This window comes from Salminus brasiliensis, chromosome 22, assembly GCF_030463535.1.
Source record: "Salminus brasiliensis chromosome 22, fSalBra1.hap2, whole genome shotgun sequence".
Classification (NCBI taxonomy): Eukaryota; Metazoa; Chordata; class Actinopteri; order Characiformes; family Bryconidae; genus Salminus; species Salminus brasiliensis.
Genome location: NC_132899.1, coordinates 642001 through 665000, shown reverse-complemented (window position 1 = coordinate 665000; position 23000 = coordinate 642001). Strand labels below are relative to the sequence as shown.

At 45.6% G+C, this 23000-nt stretch overlaps 3 non-coding genes across 3 annotated transcripts; all 3 read right to left on the bottom strand.

The window, feature by feature from the left end:
* Window positions 1-5265: 5265 nt before the first annotated feature.
* On the bottom strand, window positions 5266-5339 carry trnai-aau (transfer RNA isoleucine (anticodon AAU)). The gene has a single exon. It is a non-coding gene; the product is annotated as a tRNA-Ile (tRNA).
* A 1434-nt stretch (window positions 5340-6773) lies between these two features.
* On the bottom strand, window positions 6774-6846 carry trnaf-gaa (transfer RNA phenylalanine (anticodon GAA)). The gene has a single exon. It is a non-coding gene; the product is annotated as a tRNA-Phe (tRNA).
* Window positions 6847-18752: 11906 nt separating this feature from the next.
* Window positions 18753-18826, bottom strand: trnai-aau (transfer RNA isoleucine (anticodon AAU)). Its single transcript has one exon. It is a non-coding gene; the product is annotated as a tRNA-Ile (tRNA).
* Window positions 18827-23000: the final 4174 nt, after the last annotated feature.

The window sequence follows — 23000 nt, the reverse complement described above, 5'->3', positions numbered from 1 at the left end:
AATAATAATAATTCTACTTGAGGTATGAACATGTTTCATTTTTAGTCATCATTAGTCAGCGATGACAATATAAACAATAAAACTCCTCCTCCTCTGAAACCCCTCCTCCTCTGAGACACCCCAACAACCCCCCACACACACACGCCCACACACACCCCAACAACCCCCCCCCCCACACACACACACACACACACCCACACACACACACTTACACACTCTCAGTACAACAATGCTAATGGAAATGTGTCTGTAATCAGTCAGTGCTGAAACACACCCTCCATTAAAACAGCATTAAACCTACAGAGTGATAAACACACAGCTGAGCTTCACACACACTGTTTACACTGAGTCAGACAGGTCAGACTGGTTACTGTACACACACACACACACACTCTCTGACCCTAAACACACCTGCCTTTCTGCCAGCCTGCAGTGTTTGTAATAACTCAGTGTTAAACCTACACTAATACATGTTCAACATATTCTTTAAATAATGAATGAGCTCATTAATATGGAAGTGTGTGAGTTTACACACAACCAACGGCATTAATGAGGTAACGAGAAATACATTCTGTAGTTTGGAGCCAATGAGTCCATAGTTACATAACTACTGAATATGCAGGTTATGAATGCACAATTAATTAGGCCAGGAGCACATCGTTAGTGACATCCTATGCAGTCGCATGCAGAAGTTTTGGCACCCCTGACCATGTTACATGTTTTGTTGTTTTTGAATAGAGCAGTAGGAAAACCACCTGGCTTCTCTAGATGTTCTGTAACATACTAAAAATGCTGATCTTTGTGCCTGAGTGGTCCAGCAGAAGCAGCGCCACGCCAGATGGACCTGCTATCCCTAGAAGCTAGAATATTTTTTGGTGTGGTATCTAAACTGGTATCGGGAATCGTACAATTTCAGTGGTATGGTCAACCAAATTTCTGGCACTATTACATCCCTGCAAATCCATCACAAAACATTAAACACCATTTGAAAGTTCAGCACATTGATCAAGATACTCTTTCATATCATTACTGAACAAAGATCCAGAAAGTCTCCCACTGCACAAATCGTTTGTCCTGCTCTTCCCCTATTCTTTACAACAAACGCAGCTGGTCAGCCGGTCAACAGGCTGCACTCGTGTGTTCACTTATTCCACAGAGCTTGTCTAGATTTACCAAAACACAGTATAGAAGCATAGGGCTGCCATGATTAGTCGATGATGTCAGCGCTAAAGTGAGTGAACATCAACACTTCAGGTCGACGCATCGTTTTAACACCATTTTAATTTTCCTTTTTTTCAGGACTTTAGTTTTTAGGTCTCTAAAACTTCTAAATAAAAAACGCTTCCTCTCATCAGCACTACGGAACCGCTCCATGAGCCCAGGCTTTCTGGCTCAGTCCGGTCTGAGTCCAACCTGGCTGAGAAACAGGGTTTTCAAAGTTTCTAGAAATCCAAAGCAACAAAAATATGAGAACCTGAAATTAGCTCCAAATAAAACGGCAACATTCCTGATCGACCTGAAATCAGCTACACATACGAAGGAACTTTAGACTTTTCAGTTTCACTGATTTTCAATCACAAGAATTCCTCCCATGATTCCTGCCTACAGGGTGTGTATGGATGTTTCATTCATTAAATATTTAGAGAAGGTGAAACAGTACTGTTATGCAATCCCAACACTCACACACTCACACACACACACACACACATACACACACAAAGCTGAAATAGGGAGAACATCACCTAAAGTTGATTTGAGAGACGCAGAGTGAAGGTTTGTTCTTCTGTAAACGCTGTAAAGCAATTTCAGCAACTGCGACCCCAGAACATCTAACCATAGAACAGCTAACCACTGAACAGCTAACCATAGAACAGCTAACCATAGAACAGCTAATCACTGAACAGCTAACCATAGAACAGCTAACCATAGAACAGCTAATCACTGAACAGCTAACCATAGAACAGCTAACCACTGAACAGCTAACCATAGAACAGCTAATCACTGAACAGCTAACCATAGAACAGCTAATCACTGAACAGCTAACCACTGAACAGCGACCCACAGAACAGCGACCCACAGAACAGCGACCCACAGAACAGCTAACCACTGAACAGCTAACCATAGAACAGCTAACCACTGAACAGCTAACCATAGAACAGCTAACCACTGAACAGCTAACCATAGAACAGCTAACCATAGAACAGCTAATCACTGAACAGCTAACCATAGAACAGCTAACCATAGAACAGCTAATCACTGAACAGCTAACCATAGAACAGCTAATCACTGAACAGCTAACCATAGAACAGCTAACCACTGAACAGCTAACCATAGAACAGCTAACCACTGAACAGCTAACCACAGAACAGCTAACCATAGAACAGCTAATCACTGAACAGCTAACCATAGAACAGCTAACCATAGAACAGCTAATCACTGAACAGCTAACCATAGAACAGCTAATCACTGAACAGCTAACCATAGAACAGCTAACCACTGAACAGCTAACCACAGAACAGCTAATCACTGAACAGCTAACCATAGAACAGCTAATCACTGAACAGCTAACCCACAGAACAGCTAACCACTGAACAGCGACCCACAGAACAGCTAACCACTGAACAGCGACCCACAGAACAGCTAATCACTGAACAGCGACCCACAGAACAGCTAACCACTGAACAGCTAACCATAGAACAGCTAATCACTGAACAGCTAACCACTGAACAGCTAACCATAGAACAGCTAATCACTGAACAGCTAACCATAGAACAGCTAACCATAGAACAGCTAATCACTGAACAGCTAACCAAAGAACAGCTAACCACTGAACAGCTAATCACTGAACAGCTAACCATAGAACAGCTAACCACTGAACAGCGACCCACAGAACAGCGACCCACAGAACAGCTAACCATAGAACAGCTAATCACTGAACAGCGACCCACAGAACAGCGACCCACAGAACAGCGACCCACAGAACAGCTAACCATAGAACAGCTAATCACTGAACAGCTAACCACTGAACAGCGACCCACAGCTGATAATAAACACCATCACTGTTATAATCAGACCACAGACAACATCCTCTTTAATAATGTCCTAATATCACCTCATCTCATTACAGCTGATAAATATCTCCATAGTGATGAGTTTAGTCCTGATCTGGTTTGGGTTTATTCCTGATCCGGTTTGGGTTTAGTCCTGGGTAATGTCCAGGTGAACAGAGGTGGTAGGTGGGGAATGTCTTAACGCTCTTTGATCTCGAGCTCGAGCTCTGGTTCAGTGTAACCCGGGCTGCTCTGGACTATAAACAGTGTAAACGCTTTAAATGCCTGCAGGATGCACGTCCAGTCTTGTTCGACAGATCCGTTCCACCTTAAATGGCACAGCAGTTCTGTTCTGGCGCCTCCATTTAAGGTGGAAGTGAAAATAAGAGTGAGGGAGAGTAAGAGAGGCGCTCACCTGCCCACGCTCTGGTTGGCGAGCTGCCGCATTCGGTTGAACTGTTTCTTCATCCTGGGCGAATCCGGGCATCCGGGCACCTTCCTACACTATGTTCCACTGTAATCGATCATCGTGATCGATCCGTTTGAAAAGAGGGAAGGAGGGCGCGCGCACAGTCCGCATCACCTTGACAGCAGCTCTGCGCTTTAGGGATGCTAGAGCTGAGCGGCTTCTCTACTCAGTGACGCGACAGCTAAGCGAGGCATTGTGGGAAATGAAGTTTAACCGCTGCACAATAAAGCGGCCGCTTAAACATATTTACTGTTCTCACTTTAGAAAGGAGGGACGATTATCAATTCACAACGGATTTAGATTTACTACAAAAAGCTGTGATACAGTAATATAATAGTAATATAATACAAGAGAGATGTAACAGTTCTGGTTTACAGTGATGGAGTAACACTGAATGACACTTCAAGTATTTAAATAATGTTTACTCAGAAATGAAGATATCCTTAAGAATCAACTTTTAGATCTCATGTTGCAATGTCTTTACTTGACCTTAAAAAGCATTTATTCTAGCACTTTCCAGAAACCCCAAACACTTACATTTAGCTTACAATTAAGATCTGATCCTTGCGGAAATAAGAAAAGAAATCAAGTCACATTTATTGTCACATCACATTAAGACAGGTGTAAAAAAAACTAAGATCACCCACAGTAGTAAAAAAACAAATATATATGAACTATAGAATATATACACATTCATTAAATCTACACATGCAATATACACAATGTACACAGTCTATACCTATGTAAGAGTAAGAATACGATGTAAATGGTTGGTTAAAACTGCTGTGGTACGCACTGGAAGGATGTAGAGGGATAGGTGGAGTGATTGAGTGAACGAGGGATGAAAAAAAACAAAGGAGGGAGAAGCAGGACGAGAGTGAAGTGTGAATGTCGGGAGTGAGAGTGCAGTTCAAGTAGCCGCGGAGCAGCCTGTTCAATATTCAACCACACTATCCATCGCCAACTTAACCAACCCACAGCCCAAGACTGAGGTGAACTAGCCTAAAAGAGACAAAGACTAATTCCCCCATTCTAAGTTTTGTGCATACATTACTGCAATTTACAAGTTAGGCTCAAGCAGCAGAAATAGCTCAGTTGGCAGAGCGTTAGACTGGTCAATCCCGTTCGAGGCTGTTGGGGTTGCTGGACATGAAGTCCAAGCTAGGAGGAGAGTAACTTCGCTCTCGATTGGCACTGTGAAGGATCTCTATGCACCTGGCTCATGCAAGCAGTCACACTTGCCAAAAGCCAGCGGTGTCGCAAGCATGTCGCGGACGTTCGGGATCGAACCAGGGACCTTTAGATCTTCAGTCTAACGCTCTCCCAACTGAGCTATTTCGGCACCGTGGACAAAGAGCCCAGTTCTGCCTGTGCTGTGAAACCTCAGTCAAGTTATCGTGCTAACAACCAGTATGCTGCGACAAATGAATGCTAGTTTCTACGGAGATAAGGTACACGGGGATCTTTTCCTAGGCTGGTGTTGCCTTGGCATGGAGACACGACCGTCAGAGGTATCCGCAAAGGGGAGTTTGTCTCCATAGGACGAGAGCACTTTCAATCAGGCACGAGTTAGCGGCTATCGATGGCCTCAGTCAGAAACGTGCGCTCTTGTAGCGTCCTTCACAGTGCCGATCGGGAGCAAAGTTACTCTCCTCCTAGCTTGGACTTCATGTCCAGCAATCCCAATGGCCTGCACTTGGTAGACCAAGCCCATTGCTGGTAAACAGTGCGGTGCAAAAGCAGATGTGGCCAGTACGGGGATCAAACCCGCAACCTTGGCGTTATTAGCACCACGCTCTAACCAACTGAGCTAACCGGCCCGGCCAGCGCCCTCGCCCCTCCGGCCGTGGATGACGAAGGTCACGTCCGGCACTGCCTTAGGCCTTACCCAGAAAGTGCCTGTGTGGGGATGTCTGCAGGGGCACTGGAGCATGCCCCTGAGCTTCAACACTCATTCCAGTGAGGACGATACTTTGAATTTCTCAAATGGATTGAGATCTGTCATTTAATTGCCACATTCCTGACAAAGCTCACATTGGCCACAGCTGTTGGGGTAAACTTCCAATGCACTAATCGGGAAACCACCATAGACAAAGGACAGATTGATCCCATCCCTTTTGGTTAGGAGCGTTTCCTAAAGGCAGCAGAAACACCCCTGTGGCATGTTGTCGTCCGGCTTTGAACCATGGACCTCTTTGGAGTAAGGCAAAGATGATGAACACTACCATGCATAGACCACAAGCAGTGCTGGAAAGAGTCTGTGTTCTGCATTCTCAACGACAAGATTTTGCAGAGAGTTTCCTTTCAAATTCAGCCAGCGTACCTGCAGATACATTTGTCAGCTGGTGCTTTCGCAGCCTTGGTGGAATAGAGCTGAGCGAAGCTGCCGTCCAAGCAGCCGACCCACATTTCATTCCCAGCCAGTATGTGAGCTTTCGCGCACCCGGCTCATGCAAGCAGTCACGCTTGCCAGAAGCCAGCGGTGCATTGCCCTCCTTTCAGAAAGCAGAGGTTGCATGGGCAGCAAAAGCAACAGGCCCCCCCCGTCGGGGAATCGAACCCCCATCTTCCGCGTGACAGGCGGAGATACTGTCCACTATACTAACGAGGAACGCATGAGGTGGTGGGGGAATACTGCAAACCTTTACATGTCTGAGTACAGCTGAGGTAGCAGTTTTGTCGGAACGTTGGAATTCCGTCAAGGTGATCAGTTCAGCCGTCTGGGAAAAGATACCGTGTATTGGTCTCTAAAACTTGTCCAGCATGCGCCGTTGCCTATTTCCAGCTGAGAGGAGCGAAGGGGATGCGGCCCCTTCGGCATAGAGATCCTTGACGGGAGGACAACTTGTCCCACTGACCCACTCGGCAGGACTCACCAGTCACTGAAGGGTATTCCCCTGTACCATGGAGCGGTTTCCACATCACACGGAGACGCAACAGATCAGGATGCCCTCCACCATGCTTCTGTAGGAGCAGAGTTTTTGGAGAAGGTGCATGCATGTCAATCTTCTACAGGCTCCTTAGCAAGTAGATGCGTTACTTCACCTTCTTACTTCAAGATGCTTGTTGGAAGGAAAGGCAGGTTTCACTGAGATGTGACCCCTGATCACTGGATTCAAATGGCACGGTCCTAACTATGACACTACGGAACCTTCTCGCCTGCGTTGTTCTCAAGAGTTCCCCTGAAATAAGGACATCTGATGCCGCCCAGCAACTTGACAGCGGCGGCCAGAAAAAGCATGTCGCAGGCGTTCTGCCGAAACCCAGGATCGAACCAGGGACCTTTAGATCTTCAGTCTAACGCTCTCCCAACTGAGCTATTTCGGCATGGTGGGCAACCAGCCCAGTCCTGCCTGTGCTGTGCAACCTCAGTCAAGTTATCGTGCTAACAGCCAGTATGCTGCGACAAATGAATGCTAGTTTCTACGGAGATAAGGTGCATGGGGATCTTTTCCTAGGCTGGTGTTGCCTTGGCATGGAGACACGACCGGCTTGCAGGCTGTTTGTGCTGACTCTTGCAGTACTGCAGAATTTTGGTTTTTTTTCCAATCATTGGGTTTTTTCCAATCAGATTACCTCTGATTCACCCCAACCAAGCCCCGCCTCATTTGGCAAGGGCTTCTATACCAGTTTGGTCCAGTTTGGGTGTGAACCAATCTGGCTGTATCATGCTAAGGACATTGTGGCACAATACATACGTAGAATATACAGATAACATATTTTTAAATGTACATAACCATCATTTCCCCCCTTTCGTAACTTTATGTTACGAACAATGTATCAGAGTACTAATATCAGTACATGTGAACACAGTAAGATATATGCTTATATGCGTACAATGTTGTGGAAAACACATCATGTGGATATAGAGTGGTTTAAACAAAAGCATTATACTATAAAAGTGAAAAACACCTTAAAAAGTTATGACTGCTAAAACTTATTCATCCCCGGTTTATAACTTCCCGGAGAGGTTCCTTGCACATAGCTTTGATACGATATGGAAAAAGCATAACTAAAACATTAAAAGCAAAAAGCAAAACACATTAAAAGCAATCCTAACATAAAACTAAAATCACTTTTTACAGTAAAAGTAAAAATCACCTTTTACATTTCCCCCCTAGGAACAAACAAAGACAACAAGAAACAATAAGGTGGGGGAATTAAGACTTGTGTAAGGAAGACATGGTAACATATTCGGAGTGATCAGGTGGCTGAAAATCAGGTGGGTGAAAATCATCCGCAAAGAGATCGTCGAGGATGATATGGTCTGGAGGATAGGTCTGGATTGTGGTATTGAAAAATAATAATTGGGGCTGGAACGCAGATTGTAAAGGCTTGCATACATTTCTTTGGACACAGATTTGTCTACTGCCCTGACTATAAGGCCTCGAATGCAGGGGATGACACAACAGCCACACAAAGCCAACAATGAGATGCCCACAATCAGACTTGACAGAATGGCAATGGCAAAGGCCTTCCATCTGCCAAACATAGATTCCAGCCAGCCAGTTAAACTGGAGTCGACGCCAGAATTCTCAGCTAGTTCGTTGCGGAGACTCTTCAAATATGATAGGGCTCTGGTGATGCTTCCATCACTGGCAGTATGATTTGGAATGATTGTACAACACAAGTCTCCAAACATAGCACATACTCCACCCCTTCAGCTAACAACATGTCAAGAGCAACACGATTTTGCCATGACATTAAGCAGGAAGCATGGAGTTGTTCAGCAATGGCGGACAGGGCATCATGGGTGTAGTTGACAAAGCGCTGTTGGTTATAATAGATAAAATTTATCCAATCAACATTCTTGTTGAGAGTAATCCACCATAAGATGGATTCAAAGCCTGCAGCTATTGGATTTCTTGCCTTAAACTCATCAGGGACCCCCCCTTGGGACACCAATTGCCTCAATATAAACTTTGTCATCAAAGCTGTATAGAGGGGTATCACGTCGGACTCTATGTTTAATGGGAGTGGATGCTGGGCTTAAAATGCCTTTGTCCAGTTCCTCTTGTGAAACTGGAACATGATGCTGGAAAGGGGTTGAGGATTCACAGGCCGCAGATGATCCTGGAGGGGACTGGTAGGATGACGAGGACAGATCAGAATACGGGTGATAGTTCAGGTCCAACAAGGATTCGTTCTGCTGAACAGAGTCTTGAATGTTTGGCACTCACTGGGCGGGTGTTGCGATATTGAACCAGTCCACACTCCGGCATCCACGCACACAAAGTCCAGGCGTAAAGGACAGCTCCACTACTTTTGGTGACAGTGCAATTCAACCAGATAGATTTACCTGGGAGCCTGGTATGGATCTCAAACCCTTCTTTAGTAGGCTGATCACCCAGGATTAGCCTTATTCTCTTCAGCAGGCGGGAAGCAGTACTGGGTTTGGCGAAGGTTCTGATATAGCTAGGGAAGTCGTGTGATGCTGGGCCAAAGCTATGAGGTTGTGGCCACTGGACCGGCAAACCCCCCGCCAGAGGCCTTCCCGGGGTGGATAAGGGAGAGACCGCTGCACAATCCACTCCCTCAAATATGTTAAAATCACACTTGAACTCCAGGGTCGCTTAGGTTGTGGAGGGGGTATTCAACCGCCTGCTTGTTATACTGGTTATAGAGGGTATGTCCAGCTTATTGTTCTTAGGTGTGGTTCACTTCCTGCCTTGACGGCTGTACCTTAAATACAAGAAAACAAACACTTTGCAGACATAAATGAAAAGAAAATATGGTGATTCAACTGGTGAAAATAGGGCTATACCTCAGTGTACTGCACGACAATGCACTGACCAGGATACGTTAATCCAGTAGGAACAATACAACTAAGCAGTATGAGAATAGTGACAATTATAATGAGAATTTGAGGCAGCATTGTTTGCCAATGCTGCGATTTCATCCAGGCCCACCAAGAGCTATCCTGTGGATCAATACTGGCTAGGTATTGATCTTGACGCTTAGTCAACATATTCAGTATACTTGTGAGGGTGTCTCCGATCTCTACACATGCTAATGCTACTTAGCGGTGCTATTTGAGGTTTTAGTCCTATATTATGACAAGCTATACAAGGTTGGTTAGTAAATGATTTAGCAGAAAATAGAAGGTATTGATATAATATTGTATTTTCCTCCATGTAAGATAACCTTGGTGTCATTGGTCACAACTTCAGTTCTGTTTAACCAGATTTCTTGCCCAGGGAACCAGTCGGGTTCCTGGTTTGACTTGTTGTGGTCATCGTGGAATGGTGTGATTGATATCTCAGCAAAATCTCCCGCTAGGAAGTACAGCAAGACAATCCATATAGACATGTTTGTTCTGTTTTCTACTCAATTCTCAACCCTCCTAATCTCAAAGTTTTTGGATGCTGCCCAATTTCTTCACCTGGAAAGCGACGAGGGCCCCTACTTATGGCCCGACCCCGCTTTAATCAGGACTGATGAGAGGGGGACTTCTTAGAGAATTGTGAGTAGATGTAAGTGCACAATTACTTTTAATTGTGACTGCTGTCTGGTCATGCTTCTAGTGACCGGTCTGGACACACCACTTGGTCCTGCTTTCTCACTTCCGTCAGTTGGTGAGGGTGTCTTCGTAGGAGTGTCACCTGGTTGTGCTTCGGCTTGTGGTGAGGCAGGCTCAGCTGGCTGGTCCAATTTGGTCAATTCAGGTGCTCTGGAACAATGATTCATGTGATACCAGTGAGGACGTCCTTCTACTTTCAGAGCTGTTGGGGTAGTTATTATTACCTTGAACGGTCCCTCACGTCTCGGTGTACTCCACTTTCTTTTGAAAGTTTTAATGTACACCAGATCACCAGGGAGTACCTCTTTGATGTCATCATCTAGGGAAAGTCCTTTCCTATTGATTTTGGCCCCTTTCACGTCTTGGTAGATTTCTCTGTAAATTCGTGTTAGGGCCCTAGTGTACTGTGCCAAATCTGCCTGCAAATGGTCACATGCCACATCAAAAGTTTGAGGGGCTCTCAGGTATGGAACCCGTCAACATTTCATGAGGTTAAATGTGTGATGCGGTTTGTGGTACTCCGCATAGCCATCAGAGCTAGTGGCAACGCATCTAGCCAATTAATTTTGTCCCAGCTGTCCATGATGATCTTGGCTATTTTGTCTTTCAACATGCCATTGTATCTTTCTACAAGGACTTGACTCTGAGGATGATAGACACATCCTAGTCTCTGCTTTACTCATAAAGCTTGAGTAAGATAATGGATAGTAGAGTTGACAAAATGAGGCCCATTGTCTGAACTTATTTTGTCTGGGATTCCAAATCTTGGGATCACATCCCTAAGTAAAAATTTGGCGAATGCTGCTGCCAAAGCATGACGTGTGGCAGTGGCTTTTGCCCACCAACTGAAAACATCAATGATCATGATGATGTACCTGCATTTTCTAACTTTCTACATCTAACTTTCTACGTCATGCCACAAAGCATGACGTGTGGCAGTGGCTTTTGCCCACCGACTGAAAACATCAATGATCATGATGATGTACCTGCATTTTCTAACTTCGGTTCCCATATCCACATAATCCATCATGATGTGTCTGAATGGACCATCGGGAGTGGGAATGTGCCCTAAAAGTGCTGTAAATGATTTCCTGTAGTTGTAAGCAATACAGACTGCACAATTGGATAAAAAGTGATCTACCGTTGGGACCAAGTAAGGTGACCACCAGTCCCTTTTAATTTCTTTCAGAATGTCTTTTCTTTGTTTGTGGGATGGCCCATGGGCGTCTGAAATGAGTGTTGTTAATAACTTACAAGGGGGCCAGAAACAGTCCGTTAGGACCGTAGTATAGACCATGGATGCACATGGCACCCCTTTTCTTCCAGGCACTTTTTTCCAATACACTAGCACTGTCTTGGTCTTCTTTTAGGCTAGTGAGATCAGCAATATAGGCCTGTTGGTCATCAGGGATACTGTATTCCCTGCCAAGTGGTCCTACTGGCCACTGTAGGACGGATGAGGCTGCCTCTTTAGCCTGTTGATCTGCAAAATTGTTTCCTCTAGTGACTATGGAATGGTCTGTCTTGTGGCCTGCACACTTGACAATAGCCAGTTTTGCAGGCAATTGAATGGCAGCTAACAGATCAGAAATGGCTTCCCCATGTGCTATTTGAGTCCCATCAGCTCTTACAAAACCCCTTTGGGCCCATATTGACCCATACAAATGACAGACTCCATAGGCATAAGCTGAGTCTGTAAATATAGTGCACTTTTTGCCACCCACTAGTTGGCAGGCTGTGGTAAGTGCTTTGATCTCAGCTACTTGAGCTGAACATGGCTGTGGGATAGAGGCTTGATATAGAGTCTCAAAACTATCAGTATTCTGGTTGTACTGTACAACTGCAAACCCTGCTAAATTACCGCCTGGGCCCTTGAAACAGGAACCATCAACAAATAGGGTTTGCTCCGTGTCTGGGAGAGGATCACTGTACATGTTTTCCCTTGGTTTCAGGAAGGTGGAGGTCAGTACCTCGCAATCATGTGGGGTTCCCTCGTCTGGTGTGGTCAGTCTTTCTGCTGGGTTGACCCTATTACACTTGTGGATGGTCAATTCGGGTGTAGAAAGTATAATGTGATACCCAGTTCGTCTGGCATTAGTTAAAACAAATGAATTGGACGTTAACAACGAATGCAATGCATGGTTGGTATACAAATCAACCTTGTGCCCCTGGGTGATAGAAGTAGCTTTTACATAGGCAAAGGCTGCTGCAGCCAAGCCTTGGTAACAAGGGGGCATATCCTGTTCAATTTTGTCAAGCTGGGAACTAAAGTATGCAACCGGCTGGTACCCCCCCCCATCAGATGCCTGCGTCAATACGGCATTTGCATACCCACTTTTGGTTGCTACAAACTGTTGAAATGGTTTAGAATAATCTGGGTTTGCTAGTGCTGGAGCAGTACATAAGTCCATTTTTATGGCCTCAAAGGCCTGCAATGCCTCTTCATCCCATTCTAACTGCCCTTTCAAATTTTGCTGACCTGCTGCTCGAATTAGCCTCCTAAGAGGAGATGTTTTTAGTGCAAAGGCACAAATCCATTGACTACTGTAGCCTGCCATACCTAAAAAGGTTAGCATTTCAGAGACTGTAGTGGGTCTAGGTGCATTTTTCACTGCTGTGATTGAGTGGATATTGTTGTTGATACGGTAGACGAGCATTTGGTTTGACTTGAATTTCGACTTCACCTCCTGATGTCACTAGGCCTATGTCAGTGTCATGTGTTGTCCACAATTTCTGTGGTACTTTAGCTAAAATGTCTTTCTGCTCTTGAGTGAGTGTGTATTGACCAACTGTGAGTGTTCTGTTAACAAGGACCTTTTCTGCAACTGTTCTATCAACTGATTTTACAGCTATCCTATAATAGGAACCATCGGCTGACCTATGTATGAACCTATTGTCAGTCTTCACCCAGTTGATTTCTCTGCATGCCTTCATCATGCATGTTGGGTAATTGGTCAATCAGGCCTTTAAGATCTAGGAAGGACCATGGGACATAGGTTTGTTCAGATCCCTTGTAAAGAATGGGATACAGGGAAGCCTTTTCTTTCTTGCCTTTTTTGTCCTTGATACGTCTTGATCGTCTTGGTACATAGGTGTCATCTATTAGTTTTTTCACTTCTTCATCTTCTGATGAGCTTTCGGCAGTGTCACTCTGTTGTTCTTCTTGGTAGTTCATTTCTTGCTTTTCTCTTCTCATGTCTCGGGGTAGTGAGCTGGTTCTATGTGGTCTTTGGGTCTGGTCTCTTTGTTTTTGCAGGATCTTCAGTTCTGCTTCAGTCTGTTTTGCCAGTTCTTCTGTCTCCCTCATCAAAGTGTTGAAATGTGTTTGTTCATCCTCACATCGGTGTCTTGCATGCTGCTCTGACTCAATCATCAGTTCACCATGCACTCGTCGAGGGATCATGATGTCAGTGTTTTCTTGCGTTGATTTGGTCATCCAGCCACTTGCTGTGCCTTCTTGTTCATGAGGTGTGCTCTGCATTGAAGGCTTTTGATGCGAACCTCCATTGATATACAGCCATTTGTCATCAGGTGCATTCAGAGTTATTGCTTGGGTGTCATTCTTTAGTGAGTCATCTCTTGTGCACAGGCTGTGTAGTGTCAGCTTGGGTGGACTCGGAGAAACTGCTGTGGGTCTCTCAGCCCCCCTCTCGGGCTGCCTCACCTCTTCTCTGGATGGACATGGGGTTGGAGTCCTATAGTGACTCTCAGGGACTGCAGGTGTGCTTGTGGAATCTGGTTGATCTTTGACTTTGAACTTGACCATACCTTGCATTTCCATCTCCATGTCAGCCTCGGTCCACGTAGTCACTTGCAGTGGGCACTGGGTTGCAGTTGATTCTTTGTCCTTGGAGCCTGGAACATATGGAGGTGGTCGTTCACTCTTGAGTTTGGGGTATAGTCGGGGTCGTTCTGATTGGTCCCCATGTTGCTTGTACAGCTTCTCTTTTTCTTTCAGAAGTGTGGCTTGCTCCATGAAGGCTTTGAGAATGGTCATACATCTTTGCTGCTTGATGTTTTTTCTTGGACGTCACCACCTTTTTCCCTTCTAGGTCTGCAACAGTTTGACACAGGTCTTCATCAAAGGTTCCGCTCTTGGGCCACTGATGTGTGAGGTTCTTGGTCAGTTTGTTCCACTTCCGCATAGTCCTCTTTAATGCCACTAAGTCTATGGGTGATGGTTCCCTTTTTTCTATCTTTGAAGCTCGTGATCCCATCATGTGTGTTACTTAAGTGATAGTGTCTGTGTAATCTAAAAATAATTTGGGTGCTATTAAAGGGTTGCTAACAGACTGTGTGAGTGTGTGTGTTTTAGGTGGGTGCGAGTTAACCTGTGGGTGGGTGTGAGGTGAGTCAGTCCAATGGTCACCGCCTCTGGGTGGAGTTTTCTCTCTCTCGTCCCCTCCTTGGTTTCAGCCAGGAAAGGGTTTGCTATCTGCCCTCTCTCTGTCCCCTGTGGATCACTGGAGACAAAGACCTAATAAAACATTAGATTTAGCATGTTTCTTTTTTTTTTCATCTATTTTATTAAAATATAGGCTAGCTTTGGTTAATTCTACTGTTTCAATCCTTACCTGTTCTTTTATCATACCAGTGGAGTGCGTAAATAACTAGAAAAACGTTTGAGTAGTTGTCTGACCTTCACACTTCATATATTTTATTGGTCTCTTGCGCTTGGTTAAATGACTAAGGCATATGTCGCTTTATTGACTTTTCTTTCTGCTATTCTGGGGTCCAGAGAGGCTGCCCCATTCCAACTAACTTCAGCATGGATCTTATGTACTGTTTCAGCAGTGCGCTTTCAGCGCTTCTGTGTGAAACTTCATCCCAATTGGATTGAAGCCATCTGCCAAAATCATTGTCGCGGAGCCACGCTCCCACAAAACAGTGCATGTACTAATGGACAGGTAGACTTGTAGCTCCCTACACTGTCTATCCTGAATGTCTGCTGCCACAGATAATGGTTCAAATGATCCCCATGGCAGGTTCTCTAACCCCAATATGACTCCTGTTGCACTAGAACTAGTCATGAGTATATGTAAGACAGGAGTCAATAGTCTTGAGGTCCAAAAACACCTAATTCTCTCAGTTAATCTGAGGTGTGGAAAAACCTCTTCAGCAAGGTCCAGGTTATACCAATCAGTTAACAACCACAATTTATGATTGACAAGCTGCGTTGATTGCCAACGCTCAATACCTTGCGCATTTTTGTATGTTCTCTCTAACCAGAAATGAGTTCAGATCCCCTGCGTTTCAGCTAAAAGCAACTCACTGTCCATGATGCTGCTCTGCTCTACAGGACAAATACAATTTTACACACACCACCTTGTGTGTTCTAACACAATATAACCGTTAATATTCCTTCATAGAGCCTTTATTAAAGCAGACACATACAATAATACCCTTACAGTACACATGCGTTATCATCTACAGTTACCTCTGTAACCGTTATAGGTCATGGCCACATGTAGCTCCTACAGTTATATCTTTTAGTACTTCTGTATATAACAGCCAATACTCTTTAACCCAACCTGGTGCTTACTAATCATCAACACAATTTACTATACATCCATCAACATGCCTTCTAAGGCTTTTCAAGTATCAATTGATATAGGATACACATTACTGGGCTTGTGGGCCCGCAAGACCAGCTCTGGTTCCGTATATCTCTAATTATCTATATCCAATAAACTTCAAGTTATGCTTTGTCACTTTATTCCCTCTCCTGATACATGTAAGGATCTTAACAACAACACGGGCAAAGGTCCTTAAAGGTATTATATCAATAGAGACCACAGTATAAGAGATAATAATACAATTGCCTGTGCCTCCCATTATCTTTTAAACTTCATTAAACATTTTAAACAAGAAAATTCAAGAATAGCAAGCACTTAGCAAAAGAAAACACAATTAAAACATGTCCTAAACAATATTTAGGACAGACAGAAACTTGTAACATATACTTTGGTACCAATATTACTTTTATAATATATCACTTTTTCCTTTTTCTTCTCTAGGCCTTTTTCTTTAATGGCTTTATCTCTGAGGGTTATTCCCTTAACCCTTTTTTTCTCTCTGCCGGCTTTTCTCTATGCCATTTTATCATCACTTTTGTATTTGGTTTCCTGAATATTACTCCTTTTTCTGTGGTTTTCTAGAAGTTATTTACTTTTTATTTGGTTTTCTGAAGAGTTTTACTCCTTTTTTTAGGTTTTCTAGAAGTTATTTACTTTTTATTTGGTTTTCTAATAACAGTTATCAGCATTTCTCATTGACTCTGAGCCAGATATACTGAAAGCTGAACACCACTGAAGCCTGTGGACAGCAAGGCCCTATCCCCCCTTAAGCAGATTTTTGAATACAAAGATCGGCTTACCTTAAAGATTAAATGGGCGCGCTAAAGGACAGGAGGACAGGAACAGGCCGGGCACAGGTGCGGTTTCAGTCAAACAGGACGCAAGGCGCGTAGAGCGAAGCCAACCAACGGGCCACCAAAATGTCGGCTCTTTTTCTCTATAAATTCCCCCAATCAGCTAATAAGCATTCAGAAATGGTGCATAAAAGAATCCAGCTCCGTAGTCAATAGAAAGGCAGAGTGCAACCTTTATTTCTGCATAAAGTGTACAAAAATAAGGTGAAGACTAAGGCATTACAAATAATGCGTTAGTCTGAGACAGCCAGCACTCTCCCAAGGCAGTCTAAAAAGTATGGCTCTGCCTGGGCCTTATATACTGTCCTTATTTTGCTGTGGTCCCTCCTACGCATATTTCTTTTATCATGATATTTTTCGGTTGTACCCGCTTATGTCAAGATCGAGAGCCCCTTGCTCGTTAACTAAGGAACTTACCCGCTGCACCCGCTTATGTTCTTGCAAGGACACACTTCTTTGCTTATGTTCTTGCAAGGACATACTTCTTTTTCAAGAAAACGCTGACTCTTGGCAGGCTGTTTGTGCTGACTCTTGCAGTACTGCAGAATTTTGGTTTTTTTTCCAATCATTGGGTTTTTTCCAATCAGATTACCTCTGATTCACCCCAACCAAGCCCCGCCTCATTTGGCAAGGGCTTCTATACCAGTTTGGTCCAGTTTGGGTGTGAAGCAATCTGGCTGTATCATGCTAAGGACATTGTGGCACAATACATACGTAGAATATACAGATAACATATTTTTAAATGTACATAACCATCAGCATCCGCAAAGGGGAGTTTGTCTCCATAGGACCAGAGCACTTTCCATCAGGCACGAGTTAGCGGCTATCGATGGCCTCAGTCAGAAACGTGCGCTCTTGTAGCGTCCTTCACAGTGCCGATCGGGAGCAAAGTTACTCTCCTCCTAGCTTGGACTTCATGTCCAGCAATCCCAATGGCCTGCACTTGGTAGACCAAGCCCATTGCTGGTAAACAGTGCGGTGCAAAAGCAGATGTGGCCAGTACTGCTTGCACCCGGCTCATGCAAGCAGTCACACTTGCCAGAAGCCAGCGGTGCATTGTCCTCCTTTCAGAAAGTAGAGGTTGCATGGGCAGCAAAAGCAACAGGCCCTCTCCGTCGGGGAATCGAACCCCTGTCTTCCGCGTGACAGGCGGAGATACTGTCCACTATACTAACGAAGAACGCATGAGGTGGTGAGGGAATACTGTAAACCTTTACATGTCTGAGTACAGCTGAGGTAGCAGTTTTGTCAGAACGTTGGAATTCCGTCAAGGTGATAAGTTCAGCCGTCTGGGAAAAGATACCGTGTATTGGTCTCTAAAACTTGTCCAGCATGCGCCGTTGCCTATTTCCAGCTGAGAGGAGCGAAGGGGATGCGGCCCCTTCGGCATAGAGATCCTTGACGGGAGGACAACTTGTCCCACTGACCCACTCGGCAGGACTCACCAGTCACTGAAGGGTATTCCCCTGTACCACGAAGCGGTTTCCACATCACACGGAGACGCAACAGATCAGGATGCCCTCCACCATGCTTCTGTAGGAGCAGAGTTTTTGGAGAAGGTGCATGCATGTCAATCTTCTACAGGCTCCTTAGCAAGTAGATGCGTTACTTCACCTTCTTACTTCAAGATGCTTGTTGGAAGGAAAGGCAGGTTTCACTGAGATGTGACCCCTGATCACTGGATTCAAACGGCACGGTCCTAACTATGACACTACGGAACCTTCTCGCCTGCGTTGTTCTCAAGAGTTCCCCTGAAATAAGGACATCTGATGCCGCCCAGCAACTTGACAGCGGCGGCCAGAAAAAGCATGTCGCAGGCATTCTGCCAAAACCCTGGATCGAACCAGGGACCTTTAGATCTTCAGTCTAACGCTCTCCAAACTAAGCTATTTCGACACGGTGGGCAGCGAGCCCAGTCCTGCCTGTGCTGTGCAACCTCAGTCAAGTTATCGTGCTAACAGCCAGTATGCGGCGACAAATGAATGCTAGTTTCTACGGAGATAAGGTGCATGGGGATCTTTTCCTAGGCTGGTGTTGCCTTGGCATGGAGACACGACCGTCAGAGTTTGTCCCCATAGGACGAGAGCACTTTCCATCAGGCACGAGTTAGCGGCTATCGATGGCCTCAGTCAGAAACGTGCGCTCTTGTAGCGTCCTTCACAGTGCCGATCGGGAGCAAAGTTACTCTCCTCCTAGCTTGGACTTCATGTCCAGCAATCCCAATGGCCTGCACTTGGTAGACCAAGCCCATTGCTGGTAAACAGTGCGGTGCAAAAGCAGATGTGGCCAGTACGGGGATCTAACCCGCAACCTTGGCGTTATTAGCACCACGCTCTAACCAACTGAGCTAACCGGCCCGGCCGGTGCCCTCGCCCCTCCGGCCGTGGATGACCAAGGTCACGTCCGGCACTGCCTTAGGCCTTACCCAGAAAGTGCCTGTGTGGGGATGTCTGCAGGGGCACTGGAGCATGCCCCTGAGCTTCAACACTCCTTCCAGTGAGGACGATACTTTGAATTTCTCAAATGGATTGAGATCTGTCATTTAATTGCCACATTCCTGACAAAGCTCACATTGGCCACAGCTGTTGGGGTAAACTTCCAATGCACTAATCGGGAAACCACCATAGACAAAGGACAGATTGATCCCATCCCTTTTGGTTAGGAGCGTTTCCTAAAGGCAGCAGAAACACCCCTGTGGCATGTTGTCGTCCGGCTTTGAACCATGGACCTCTTTGGAGTAAGGCAAAGATGATGAACACTACCATGCATAGACCACAAGCAGTGCTGGAAAGAGTCTGTGTTCTGCATTCTCAACGACAAGATTTTGCGGAGAGTTTCCTTTCAAATTCAGCCAGCGTACCTGCAGATACATTTGTCAGCTGGTGCTTTCGCAGCCTTGGTGGAATAGAGCTGAGCGAAGCTGCCGTCCAAGCAGCCGACCCACATTTCATTCCCAGCCAGTATGTGAGCTTTCACGCACCCGGCTCATGCAAGCAGTCACGCTTGCCAGAAGCCAGCGGTGCATCGTCCTCCTTTCAGAAAGCAGAGGTTGCATGGGCAGCAAAAGCAACAGGCCCTCCCCGTCGGGGAATCGAACCCCGGACTTCCGCGTGACAGGCAGAGATACTGTCCACTATACTAACGAAAAACGCATGACGTGGTGGGGGAATACTGCAATCCTTTACATGTCTGAGTACAGCTGAGGTAGCAGTTTTGTCGGAACGTTGGAATTCCGTCAAGGTGATCAGTTCAGCCGTCTGGGAAAAGATACCGTGTATTGGTCTCTAAAACTTGTCCAGCATGCGCCGTTGTGTAATGGGTGAAAACGCGGGTGGTGGAGGAGCTAGCAGAGGAAATACACTTAATCCTGGCTTCCCTCGAGGCACACACACAGGACACACTCCATGCGGGGTAGAAGACGGGTTTAATAGTACATAAGCACCAACGCATCTCCCCATTACTGTCCAGATAGCTTAGAGTAGGTACATCAGACCGGAGGCCATGCTACAGCTAGCTCACCGTCTTCATAGAGAGGCACAACTCTGGCGCACATGCGCAGTAGTACAATACACGTAAAACCACCGTTACAGATTCCCCCCCAACAAAAAAAAGGCTGACCCCAGCCAACAAGCTATAAAAAGGTCAACACATTAGCGGCCATACCTGGCATTTCAGTTGGGCATAGTACATATATAAGAAAAGGAATAAAAGATACATCCATATAAAACAAAATACAAAGGCACATATGCATATTAAACAATTCTGACCCGCATTTTCACTTTTATATAAACACTAGCTTAAACACAGAACCTTCCAACAATAAACATTTATCTTTTCCCCTTGTTGTTTTTTTTTCTTACACTTTCAATATAAAAACAACGAACAGTTCATTCTCCCCCTTTTTTTTTTTTTTACAACTCATTTACATTTCTTTTGTTTGTGTACAGTATAGAAATAAAACGTGCTCTTCAAATCACCGAAACAGGTCTGTAAAACTTTTACAAAAACAAAACATTTGCACCTAACCAGCGCTACCTAGGTTTCAAACCTGGTTCAGTCTCTCAGTATGATAGCTATTTGTCCATCTATTAGAACTCCAGTCAGTGGTAACTCTAGGATGAACTCTAGGCCTGAGATTGTACGTGTTAGTTTGTGGAAAGTCAGATGGGTCACTTAAGTGAGTAGGACTGTCAGCAGCACTACTGTCAGGGTCTTGGCCTGTAGTAAAGTCAATGTCTGCCTCAAGCATAGGAGCAGTGTCTGCCCTACTCCTCAAATCATAATTTGAAGCAAGTGGGACGTCAGTGTCACCGTCAAACATGTCAGCTAAGGGCTGTGACAAGTCAACAAGGCCAGACTCAGGACTGATTATTTGACTTTCGAGCGTAGGCTCCTCTCCTACAGCCTCGTCAGGTGCTGAACACTCGTCCTCTGAGCTACTATCACCATCCAGATTCCCATTTGGCATATCAGGACTCTCATCGACTGCACTGTAAGACCCGTGCTGTCTGGAACGGCTTGGGCTGCGCCGCCGTTTATTCTGTGACTCTGCTGTGGTCCACGTGTGGAAAGGCTGGAGGTTAACAACGTGTACAACACCCACATCTGTGCCATCCGTATTGGCTAGACGGTAGTTGACCTCAGACAGCTTTTGGACAACGCGGTAAGGTCCAGCATAAACGCATGCTAGCTTTGCAGTCAAGTTTGCTACAGCGTCAGAGCGGGGATGAGTCTTAAGGCGGACCAGATCTCCGAGCTGATAGGTGACAGGTCGACGTTTTAAGTCATAATAGTGCTTTTTACGTTTGTGACTAGTCTGAAGTGCTGCTCGAGCATGATCATGAGTCTCTTGCATAGACTGTTCAAGGGTTTGTGGCGGGGTCAAGAAAGGGTCGTCTGTCCCATCAGTGGACGGTTGGGTCAGTAAGTCTACCGGGGTGGCAAGTTCTCTCCCATAGAGCATTTTCGCTGGGCTGAAACCCGTACTTTCGTGAGGGGCTGTTCTGAGTGCAAAGCAAATTTGTGGGATATACTTGTCCCAGGTGTTATGTTTATCCCCGACATATGCACGAATCGTTGTTTTGAGGGTGCGATTCACTCTCTCTGTCGCATTCGTCTGGGGGTGGTAAGCTGTGGTAAGACGATGCTCAGAACCCACAATTTTCAGCATTTGATTGAAAAGCTCACTCATGAACGGTGTACCCCTGTCTGAAATCAGGTACTTTGGGGCCCCGTGGCGGGCAAACACCTCACTCTGAAACTTGCTTGCGGCGACTTGTGCTGTGGCCTCTCTGACTGCGCACACTTCTATCCACTTGCTGAAGTAGTCAACAAAGACTAGAATATAAGCATTTCCAGATGCCGTGCGGGGTAACGGTCCCACAAAGTCAACACCAGCGACTTCCCACGGCTCACTGGCATGGATAGGCACTAGCAGACCAGCAGGTTTCTTTTGACTAGGTTTGGTAAGTTGGCACACTGCGCAAGAGAGCACATATGTCTTTACATCTTTCCTCATCTTTGGCCAGAAGAAACGCAGGCGCATTCTAGCGAGGGTCTTTGTGATGCCTAGATGACCCGCGGTTGGGTGATCATGGAAATAACTCAGCAGGGAACCTCTAATGGATTCCGGTGCATAAAGTTTTAGCTCCTTCAGAGGGTGTAAGCTACAGCTAAATCTGCTTTCTCTGTAATACAGGAGTCCTTCATGCACAGTGAACTTGGTCTCCCAGTCCTCCTCGGACTCAATACACTGGGAATTCTCCAACTTTTGCAAAATAGTCAACAAGGCTGGGTCGTCATGCTGAAGACGCCGTAAGTGCTCTTTGTCGGTCAGTTCCACCATGGGCTGGGCACGGAGGTCTAAGCCTGCTATGACCGCATGCTCTGGAAGAAGGTCAGTGGGGCCCTGGTCTGACTGCACAGGGTTCCTTGACAACGCATCTGGCACCTGATTTCGTGCACCAGGCTTGTGAATGATTCGGATGTCAAAATCCTGGAGCCTCAGGCACCATCTTGCAAGTCGTCCTGACGGGTTTGGCCGAGACATGAGCCACTTCAAGCTGCTGTGGTCTGTATAGACCGTAACTGGAAGGCCTTCGATATAAGGTCTAAAATGCTCTAGAGCCCAAATCACCCCTAGACACTCTTTCTCGGTTGTTGAGTAGGGTTTTTCAGATTTGTGCAGGGTGCGACTGGCGTATGCCACCACCACCTCTTTTCCGTTCTCGTCCTGCTGCATAAGCGCTGCACCAAGTCCCAAGTCACATGCATCTGTGTGCAGGTAGAAAGTGCGCTCAAAATCAGGAAAACGTAATATGGGTGCTGAGGTGAGGCGTTCTTTCAAGAAGTCCATTGCCTGCTGGCAGCATTCATCCCATAGAAACAGAGAGTCTTGTCGGGTCAGGGCGAACAGGGGTTCAGCTTGCTTAGCATATCCACTTATGAACCGTCTGTAATAGCTAGTCAGACCTAAAAACTGTCTTACTTGTCGCACATCAGTTGGCACTGGAAATTCTGTCACTGCTTTTA